The sequence below is a fragment of the Heliangelus exortis genome, chromosome Z, assembly GCF_036169615.1.
Source record: "Heliangelus exortis chromosome Z, bHelExo1.hap1, whole genome shotgun sequence".
NCBI classification, from domain to species: domain Eukaryota; kingdom Metazoa; phylum Chordata; class Aves; order Apodiformes; family Trochilidae; genus Heliangelus; species Heliangelus exortis.
In genome coordinates, this window is record NC_092454.1 from 15,945,030 (window position 1) to 15,956,686 (window position 11,657).

The window sequence follows — 11,657 nt, forward strand, 5'->3', positions numbered from 1 at the left end:
CAGCCTGTTCCAGTGCCTTGTCACCCTCACAGTGAAAAAGTTTTTCCTTATATTTATGTGGAACCTACTATGCTCAAGCAATTACCCCATGTCCTATCATTGGACATAACTGAAAAGAGCCTGGCTCTGTCCCCCTGGCACTGGCCCTTTACATATAAACGTTAATGAGGTCACCTCTCATTCTCCTCCAAGCTGAACAGACCAAGCTCCCTCAGCCTTTCCTCATAAGGGAGATTTTCCACTCCCTTAATCATCTTCGTGGCTCTGCACTGGACTCTTTCAAGCAGTTCCCTGTCCTTCTTGAACTGAGGAGCCCAGAACTGGACACAGTATTCCAGATGTGGCCTCACCAGGGCAGAGTAGAGGTGAAGGAGAACCACTCTTGACTTACTAACCCCCCTTGTAATGCACCCCAGGATGCCATTGGCCTTCTTGGCCACAAGGGCATATTGCTGGCTCATTCTATCCACCAGCAGCCCCAGGTCCCTCTTCCCTTTGCTGCTTTCCAACAGCTCAGTCCCCAGCCTATATTGGTACCTGGGGTTGTTCTTTCGTAGATGTAAGACTTTACACTTGCTCTTGTTGTGATTTTCCCTTGGTAAACCCATGCTGACAACTCGTGATAACTTTCTTCTCTTCCATGTGCATAGAGATGACCTCCAGAATGAGCTGCTCCATCATGTTTCCAGGGATGGAGGTGAGACTGACTTGTCTGTAGTAGCCTGGATCTTCTTTCTTGTCCTTTTTGAAGACTGGAGTGACATTGGCTGTCTCCCAGTCCTCAGGCACCTCTCCTGTTAGCCATGATCTTTTCAAAATGATGGAGAGTGGTAGGGCAATAACACATCCAGCTGTCCCAACATTCTTGGGTGCACCCCATCAGGGCCCATGGACAAGTGTATATTCAATTTGCATAACTGATCTCTAACCCAGGCTTCCCTGACTAGTGGTGGGTTTTCCCTCCTCCAGGCTTTCTCTCTTACATCCAGGGTCTGGAGTTCACAAGGGTTGGTCTTAGGAGTAAAGACCAAAGCAAAGAAGGCATCCAGCAACTCTGCCTTCTCTGCATCTTCTGCTTTCAGGGCTACTACTGCCTCATTAAGCAGTGGGCCCACATTCTCCCTATTCTTCATTTTACTACTGATATGTTTGAAAAAGCTCTTGTTTCCTCTTACTTCCTTCATCACTTTTAGTTCTAAGAGGTCTTTGTCCTTTCTTGTTGCCATCTCACACTGACAACATCTTGTATCTTTCCCTAAAAATTAGATTTAATATACGTTTTGCAGAGAATATTTTTACATGAGGTATGTATAATGAGAAACCATAATGTCACTGCACAATAGTGCTTTTGCCACATATGAGAAGGAAAAGATTTTGAGCATGGTACTTTGTCTGAGTAGCTCAGCTGCACCTTTTAATAGTGATTTCTGCTTTGTAAAGAGATTTATCTTCACCTAGGTAAATTTCTCATGGGAATCTATTGAATGAAAGTTCCTCAAAGCATTTGAGGATATTGAGTATTAATTATCCAAACACAATTATTTGATTTGAGATTTGGTCTCATTAAAAATATATACAAGTGGAATAATCCCCTTGGAAAAAATTAAGCAAAACTGGAAGAGGTTCCCTCATGACTCTGTGAGAGCTCTGCTTTACACAGGCATACCAAAAGCTCTAAATTAGAACTTTATGGTTACCTCTTGGAAAAAATAAAACACATTTAAGTTAGAAGCACAGTGCACAATTAATTAATTTCCTCATCATTTCCAAGCTGATTTGCGAATTCTGTTCAGAAATCTCAGATTCTTAATTCAGTACCTTGAACCAAACAATGTGTTTTAGCTGGTGTTTTTTTCATAAGTAGAAGAGGATAGCCTAGTGTGGGACCAGCATCCAAAGGACTGAAGGATGCTCAGAGGATGTCCAAAGGACAGCTCTGCCTGAAGGATACATTGTCCATTGCTGTATTACCTGTGGAAGTGCAAGAAGGGCAGAAAATGTGAGAATGGTAAGAATCACCACCAAACTATCACATGACAGAGAAGAATATGTTACTGTAAACAAAGATATCTATGAAAGCCACTAACAAAGTCAACCACCAAAGTCAGTGATCACTGACCAGTAACCTGTCTGTCAACGGGTAATCTCCGTGTTCTCTGCAAACAAATGTAGTTTTCAGTGAAACTGCCAGTGTTCTTGTCCAGCTCATTGCTCAATATTAGTTACAAGATGTTAATCACTTTGTATTAGCTTTTGGTTAGCATCTCCCCCTAAATACATGATGTTCTTTCAGTTCAGTCTTTTTTTTTTTTTTCCTTTAATTTCCTGAATTTCTGGATAGAACTGTTGTGTCATCTGGTGAGTGGTACTGACTATTTATTATTTGACATGTATTAGGCTTCTCTTTTTCAATAGGTGGACTGAAAGATTTATTTGTGGGATATTTCATTCATGACACCTTTTGGTGTTTCATTATCAGTTCTAGATCCACTAATGCAGTAGTCTTTAGGTGAATCCCTAGCTCTGCAACACCTGACTGTATTGTTTGGGCCAGCTCTTATGGGAACTAGAGTGACACACATTATTTGACATCTTGGGTATCATGCTGTTGTCTGGTCTTGTGACTGGTTGCATTTTTCTTCTAGTAGTCTTTTTTCCTTCTTCCTTTTACTAGTTCCTTTTACAGTTTTCATCTCTCTATCTGTCTGTTTGTCTGTCTATCTATCATCTATGTATTAGTTCTTTTGGGGTTTTTTTGTTACTTAGAATTCTGGAACAATAGAAAAATCTTCTATGGGAACTAGCATTTGTTCAGGTTCAACCTTTCATTCTGCACCTCTCTTGCAGTGCAAAAACTGGAGTAAAGGTCATGTCTGCTCTGATTTTCCTTGCTTACCATATGATTTTCTCAGCTAGCCTGCTGGTCTACCAGTAATAATGACTTTAGTTATGGGTATGAAAGACCAATCATTTAGAAACCTACAAATTCCCTCAGAGGCAGTTGTACTCTATTATCTCAGATTAGTTCTTTCCAACTAATGGGCTGTGTGAAAAGAAACCTGAAGCTGCAGAATTTCCAACTGCTATTTTTCTGCCCTGGTTTTAATGATGAGTATTATACATAAATCCTGTGACTCACTGTCCAAACTCTGGTCCATGCAGACTTAATTTCTGTGTCCTGACATATGTATCTTGATGCACATAATTCCCTGCTCCCATGAAGTGAACTTACATCACTTCCAGTGCTGTCAGGAAGATTTCACAGTGTCAGAAGCAAGATTTGTTCCAGTAAAAGTATTACAGGTTTGTTGAAACTTATTTTTTTCTGTAACCTGTGAATATAAACTAAGACCTATTTTCAGGCATTGCAGCTGCTGCTACCACTAGGAACATAATAAAAATTATGGGAACGTAGCTTCTTTGTGTTTCTTTGAGTCATATCTATATTTCTGCAGGGGAACAGATACATGTTTTCAGCTGCATGTAGAGAGAAGCCTAAGAATTAACAGAAAATTATACACCCTCATATACTGTATCAATTAAAAATTCTTACTTGTGACATATTGCTGGAACATTTTGTTTGGAAGTCAGTTGCTACAGCCCCATGAAGAGGAACTGTGGAAATAGCACCCTCCACCCCTGAATACCTTGTTCATATTAATGAAGTCCATTGTTTGGTGATTACAGGAACAATGCAATGGTTTCGAGGCACACCCTGTTCTTTATTAACCAACATATCCTCTGTAAGGTTTGGCAGGATTTCAGGTAATTTTGTGTCTCCTCATCACTTGCTGCACCACAAGATTGAAATGTGGTCAAATGTTTGTTTTTTTAATTTCCAGACTCCAGTTCTTTCTCATAGTATTGGAATCACTTTTATTACAGTGAAGTTAGGCTTCTCTCCAGGAAATGATAGCTATTTTGCCCACAAGAAACTTTCGGATGACATGCTTATTTAAAACAGTTTTGTCTATATTCCAGAATGTTTGATTCCCTTCAACAACTGAACTTAAATGGGAACATAATTTCCCCCCCTCCTTTATGTCTGAAGGTCTTGTCACAATCACTCCCTGAGCCAACTAGGAAAGATATCCTCCTGGACTTGTAATTTGTGAGTAAAGAAGGACTCATGGGGATGTGATGGTAGGTGGCTGTCTTGGCCACAGTGATCATAAATCAAAGTACATTGAGTATAAAATTTTCCATGAGAAAAAAGAATACCAGTATTGCTCTCTGGACTTCAGAAGAGCAAACTTTTTAGCTACTCAGGGATGTTTTTAGCAGAGCACCCTAGAAATCTGTTTTTGAGGCCTTATGAGTCCCTGCTGGTCAGTCTTTAAGAACCACCTTTTAGTAGCACAGGAGCAGGCAATCCCAATGTGCCCAAAGTCAAAGACTATCTTGGCAGAAGACTATCTTGGCTAAACAAGGACCTCTTCATAGAACTGAAGAGAGCAAGGAAATTGTAGGATGTCTGGAACTGAGGTCAGGCTTTGCAGAACAGTTATAGAATTATGGCTCATATACGCAGGGAGAGGATAGAAAAGGCCAAAGCACAGTTGGAGTTGAAACTGGCCAATATTATTTAACATAAAAAAACAGATTTTTTAAAGTATGCTAATTTCAAGGAGGACTAAAGAAAACACTAGACCCACAGCTGTTGAAGATGGTCAGCTGGGTAATAGGCATAAAGAAAAAGAAGAGACATTAAATATTTCTTTTTTTCCTCAGATACTGATAGACCTCAGAACATATGGTTGTCTGAGTCAGAAGACCATGAATATTGAAACAGTGATTTTCCACTTTTGGACACTAAAATTGGACATTAAAATGCACTAGTTGATTGTTCACAAGTCCATGGGTCCTGATGGGTTTCACTCCAGAATACAGAGGGAGCAGAGGATGTTTTGAAAGGACTCTCCCAATCATCTACAAAAGATCTTGGGAGGTCTTGGGAGTCTGGGGATGTCCCCATTGACTGGAAGATAGACAGTGCTATTCCAATTCAAAAAATGAGTGTGAGGAAAGACACATAGAATGACAGATGTTTAAACTCAGTTCCTGGAAAAATTATGGGGAAGTTTATAAAGTGCTTATGAAAGGCGATTTAAAAACAATGCAATCAACAGGCACACTCAATATGGGTTTTTCATAGGGAATGACCTGTTTGACTGGTTTGATACATTTCTATGATAAGGCCACTCACCTGACGGATAAAGAGAATGTGGTGGATGTGTTTTTTTTGGATTTTAGTAAGGCAGCTTTACTGATGATACCAAACTGAGAGCTTAACTCTAGCTAATCTAGAGTATACCCTGGGTCACACTCAGCAATTCAACACAAAGTATAGCTCATACTTGTCAAATATAGATCTATTAAAATAATACCTTCTTAATAGATTCTTCAGTTGCTTAGCAATTTCAGTTCACATTCAAAAAAAATTCACATTCAAACAAATTTTCTCAGGATGTGAATACGGACACAATGTATCTGCTATAGAAATGAAGGAACATTTATAGAGAGCTTGATTTATTATTGATTTTTTGCTGTTTCAGACATTTTTTTGGCAGAGTGCTAGTTTAAGTAATGTAAATTTTAAACAATTAGATAAATAACTAACATGACAACCATTTTGGGATGCATCTTATTTTTCATGTATATTACCCATAACATTTCATCAAAGGTAAAATATGCTCTTACATAATGGAAAAGCTTTGCAGTATCTTTGGGAATGATTATGAGCAGAAGGTTAGTAAGCAACTAGAGCTTTCACAGAAACTTCTGCAGTATGCCTTCTTACTTCATTAAATACAAAGTCAAATGTGCTTGACTGGAGCATATATGCTTTGACTACAGTGCTTGAACCACATCGCAGAGGCAGAATTGAAACCATATGTTAATGGAATGCGGATATTGATGACAGGAAGGATGTTCTCATAAACAAAGCATTGGAAGCCATATCTCCCTCCTCATTCTGCTTGTTTCCATCTGCTGGCCTAGTACATCCCATGACTCTGTATTAGTAACTTGAAGTAAGCATAAGACTATCAGACTGAAGAAAAGGTAACTGCTCAAGTATAGCAGCAGCAGCAGAGGTTGTGAAAACATTAGCACAAATGTGAATATGGAAAAAAATGTGTCTCCTTTGTGAGAGTGTAACCCTTTATTGTCAAGGTGATAAATTTCTTGGTGCCAACAGTCATGTTTTTCTGCTGTGATATGTAGTTACTGGTAACAAGCACACAAGAAAACATTCAATGTTAGGCAGTGAATCTGTCTTCATATAGGTGGAGGAATAGCTGTATAATGTGTATTTGATTGGTTTAAGACAAGTCTCATTTGAAACTAAGAATACGGTTGCTGTGAGATGAACCCTGAGGAAAAAGTTGTAGTACAGACAGATGACTTAGCAAAATGTATTTCATCTTCATAAAATATACAAATCTATTTTGCTACAACTCCTTCATTATAAGTCACAAAGCTATCTTGCATCAACATCCTTACTCATCAGAAAAGGCTAAAAAGTTGTGATAGTAAATACGTTCCTCATTATATAATATTCTTCACTATTTTGCAAAAATTCCATGGCAGATATTTCATCTCAGTGGCCCATAACTCTTGATGGACTCTCATGTAAAAACAGAAGTCTTTTAGATTCTTGTGGAAGAAGCCTTTTGAAGAACTTTAGTATAAAGTAATAACGTTAAATACCACTTTTCATGTTGGAGTAGAGGCAAACAATTAATTTTCCCCATGATAGTTATGGCAGCCTTATCTTTAATTTATTTAGTCTCTTGATGGGTGGGTCCTGGCCTTGGAAATGCATAATGGTTAAGCAGTGATGTAAGCTAGCGTGCATCTCAGCTTGCTTATAGAACCTTTTAATAGTAAGCCTGTTGTCAGTGAACAATGGGACTGGGAAAGACATTAGGGAAGAAAAGTTGTACAGCTTAAGCACTGGGATTTTTTACTTGGAGTACCATCCCAGCTTCTATCATGAAGGTTGTTTCTGTATAAAGAAGAGCTGCAAGATCTGATTATTACTCAGACTTTTCATTCATGCATAATATGCTTGGATTTCGCAGTCTTGGGGTACTCAGTTTAATGCCAGTCAGTCTTGTCATTTCTGTCTGCAACTAAAGTAAAAAAACAGTATTGCCCAGATATAAATCACTAATTATAAAAAAAAAAAAAAAAAGGTATGAGACTTAGATTCAGTTGATCCAACACTGTAGACATGTTTGACCTTCAAAGATGGTGTATGCTATTTACTAATCTCTTTGGAGTAGGATAAAAATATTTTAAAAAATATAAATCAGTCACTTCTCCAAATCTTTTCCAAAAATATTATGATTAGGTAGTAGTTATTTATAAAGAACTATTTTAAAGGACATATTTATAAAAATGTTCTGACTAATCCATAAGTAGTGTGCCTTTCAAAATATACTAAACAAATTAATGTGTGGGACATGTTTAAATGATTATGCTTTTGTTTTAATGCAAGCTTTTCTGCAGGCAACTATACATTCTCTCCTGGCAGTTCATAACAGAATTAAATTTTTTCTTGGATATCAAAATATGGATAGGTGTAGTGAGAATACCGGAGGAAAAAAACCTATGGATAGATTATGTCTGTGTTTAATGAGCAAAGATCTTTCTGGGAAAGACTAGCATACTAGTGAGATAAGGCAGGATGGAGGCAGAGTCTTTAGAGGGAAGAGAAAGAATGATTTTACCAACAAATACAGTATATGAAGAGAAATGACATAAACAATGATCTAAATCTGGCTAGCACTTTTGCAGCTTCTTCCTTCATATTATGCCCATTTTGCCTGCTTTCATATGCTTCCTTTTCTGCATTAAGTAAACTGAATAAATTCCTAAAGGCAGAATTTTTATTCTCTGCTATGAAAGTAAGCAAAAGTAGGCAGTTATGTTGACTCACAATCTCAGCAGCTTCTCAGAGAGCCATAAATACTGCCAAGAAGTAGGTGTTCCATTAAGACAGAAAAAAAAAAGTGTTATATGCTCACTTTTCTTTCTATAAAAGAAAGTAACCATCCAGTGCTGCCATGTCAAGCAAAGCCTGCATGAAATAGCTCAAGCATTTCCTTCACTAAAAATAGCTAACATTCCTCTGTGGGTAATTTACATAGAAGGGATCAGAAGGTGTGTTGTCCATGTCCCTTTGCTTTACCCTGCCAAAAAACCAAACCAACCAACCAACCAAGCAAGCAAAAAACCCCAAAATCCCAAAACAAAACAAAAAACCACATACTAAACAAACCCATGCAACTCAGCAGTAGCAAGACAGATGGTGAACACCAAATTCATAGAGTTTGCTTTCATGAGGAAATCTGCTTAGTTTGCAGAGTAGAACAGTAGATACTCCTCTAATGTCTTTGGTTCATTCCCAAAGTACAAACAAGATTTTAGCCTGTTTGTAAACATGAATGCAGAAGATCCAGCTGTGGGAGGAAATGACTAATAAGGAATGCATGACAACTTAACTTACTGTTGACTTCTTGAGTGACCAGTTCAAATAGCCAGAGGATGTGTTAACTAAACCAACAACCAGATTCCAGTGGGTGGAGGTTATAACAACATTTGTCTTTCCAACCCCATGCCTGCTGACGCAGACACAGGGCAGATTTCTGATGTTTCTGAAGACACTTTGATACATGGAGAAGCCTCAAAGTTTGCATGGCTCATTTTATCTTTGGCTTGTAAGAGGACAATGTGAGACAAGGGAGACAAAGTGACCAGAGCAAATGAAGAGCAAATAGCTCTAAAACCATGTTGCTTTTACCTATTTCATATTGATTTAGAATAGTTGATACTTGCCAAGCAGGTTAGAAAGAAAATAATTTATTGGTATTGTGATTGTCAAAATATACCCGACAAGTTGATACAAAGCATTAAAAGAAATTTTTATAATCCTTCTCTGAGTTTTCCAACAAGATCCATTCTTTCTTACTGTTGTACAGTACAGATACCTAATTTTCAGGTTCTGAGTGTTTTCTGGCTCTAAAAGATTTGTTCTATGCTCTTACAAATTTATATAGATTACAGATTTATACTGTTATTTCAGATGGCATAGGAATAACTTGAGATGCCTATTTTGGTCCCTTTTTCTCTTGTCTGCTATAATGAGAAAGACCTGTTACATGACATGACATCTTGCCATGGATACAGCCGCTGTTTCAGACCATTGCAAAAAAAGACCTTTCCATCCTTTCACTGTAATGACACAAAAGAGGTAAATAGCCCTCAGTTTGTAGTGTCAGAATATCTCAGAAAGTTTCTATATGAAAAATTGAGGTATTGCCTCATATTTTATGTGAAAATTGAGACAGTTTCATGAGATAATTGTCTTTGGTTACACAGGAAGTCTAAATTAGAAGATCTACTCAGGTCACCCAAATGCCAGAATGCAAGGAAATCGCCCTTCCTATTGTCTTATGCTTTGTCAGTTTTGACATTTATTGAAAGCACCGACTGTGTGTGTACATGAAAATGAAGGACAAATGCTTTTAAATACCTTCAGAAGTAGGTTAATTGCTTTCTGCCTTCAAACACATTACACTGAAACCTGAACTTCCACTTCTAAAATTATAAGAAAATTCATTTTGGTTATGACATGAATCTCATTTTTCTTGCTTATTCTAATTATTGTTTTTCCTTAGGAAAAAAAAAACCAAAACCCAACAAAAAACATTTGGAATGGAGAACAGTTATACAGACGCCAGTAATTCTAGAAGATATCTAACTCTGAAGATTCACTTCAATATGGCACCTTCAGTTTTGTTAGAGAGTTATATCAGAGGAGCAAAAATATAGCTGTGGTTCTACTTGGATTTCTGCTTCATTTCCCCGGAAAAGAATCATGCAGCAATCAGATACACAAATTCTTTCAGACACTGAAAACTCCACAGTTCTGCCCCACTAAAATATTACTGAGAACGATGTGGTTTTGTTTGGCCTGGAGAGGAGAGGACTCCAGGGGGACCTTATAGCAGCCCTCCAGTATCTGAAGGGTGCCAAAAAGAAAGTTGGGAAGGGACTGTTTACAAGGGTGTGTAGCGATTTTAAATGTTTAAAGACAGTGGTCTTTAAAGTAGAGCAGAGTAGATTTAGAGTAGATATTAGGAAGAAGTTCCTTACTATAGTGGTGGAGGAAAGCTAAAACAGGTCTCTCAGAGAGGTTGTGGAGGTACCAACCCTGGAGACATTCAAGATCAGTCTTGATTGGGCCCTGAGCATCCTGATCTAGTTAAAGATATACCTGCTCACTTCAGGAGGTTGGATTAGAGGACCTCTAGAGGTCCCTTCCAACCCAGTGCATTCTGTGGTAAGTGTAAATAAAATGAAAATTTTATTATTTAATATTTTTTATATTTTATATAATTTATATTTTATATATATATATGTGTGTGTGTGTGTGTGTATATGCAATTTATATAATTTAGTAATTATATTATTAAAATCCCCTTCTGGGATTTTACATCTTCTGCTGCTTGAGTGTTCTTCAGACTTCAAGTTCTCAAAGTTTTTCCCTGAAGGAACAAAATCTAGACCATGTACAGTTTAGCTTAATCCCCTCCTTTTTTATGCTTTCTCTCTATAGTGTCTTATCTTTCTTCTTAACTAAAGATGACAGAAAAATCCTGGAAACAAGTTCAACAATTATTTCTTTTTGATTCTTCATTTTGTAGTTTAAAATTATAATGTTTCAAGGGTTTTACATATTAAGTCCTGTACTTTTCTCTTAGCTTCCTAGATGCCCAGCAGTGGATACTTAGCGCAAAAGAGTTTTCTTGACCAAACCTGATTATGGTACAATTTCTGGAGCATGTGAAAAATTGACAGTACAGACAACTCTAAGATGGCTGTTAATTCCATCACTTCTGAATGGGAAAAATATAAAGGCTTGGGTCTTTCACATAAATTGTTGTTGTCTGTTACAAGTAATTTCATCTTTCTTTCTGTCATGTTTTCTTTTCTTAAGTGTATTAATTAATACTGGTTCCTACGTGGCCTCACAGGAAAATTCCTCTTTCAACTTCCCAGCTAAGTAAGAAAACTATCCATATCAAGAACACAGGAAAGAAGAAATTAAAACTAGAATTTGACACCACACGTAAGTTACATGAGCCATGAATCTAATAAACTGTATAACGAGCAGTTTGCAAATATGGCAAAACATCTACGTACTGAAGTCTGCTGTGTGTTTTGAGAATTCATATAAGTCAAGGTGGGAAAACAGAAATTATTTTATTGATCAGTAGCGGAATATAGAAATTATATAAGAGAGGCTGTTTTTTGTACAGAGTAGATTTTGGCCAGTGTGAAATAGTGAAATTCTGGTTTAAAGATATGCTGAGTTGAGCACTATGCTCATTAAAATGTAAATCCTGTTTTATGAACTACTAGTTTTTCAGTAGTTGATGGGTGAGCTTCAAGTGGCATACCGATGACTTTTGTGATGGATGTGTACATTATATACAGAAAGACCTCACATGTGTACATACTCCCTGAGAGTAAGTTCTTACAAGCCTGATTATAGCATTTGGCTGGGAGTCAGGACTTCTCAGAGTACTGGCCACACTTATGGCAGAATGAAACCAAAACCTACAATAGTGCAGGTAGTTATTGTA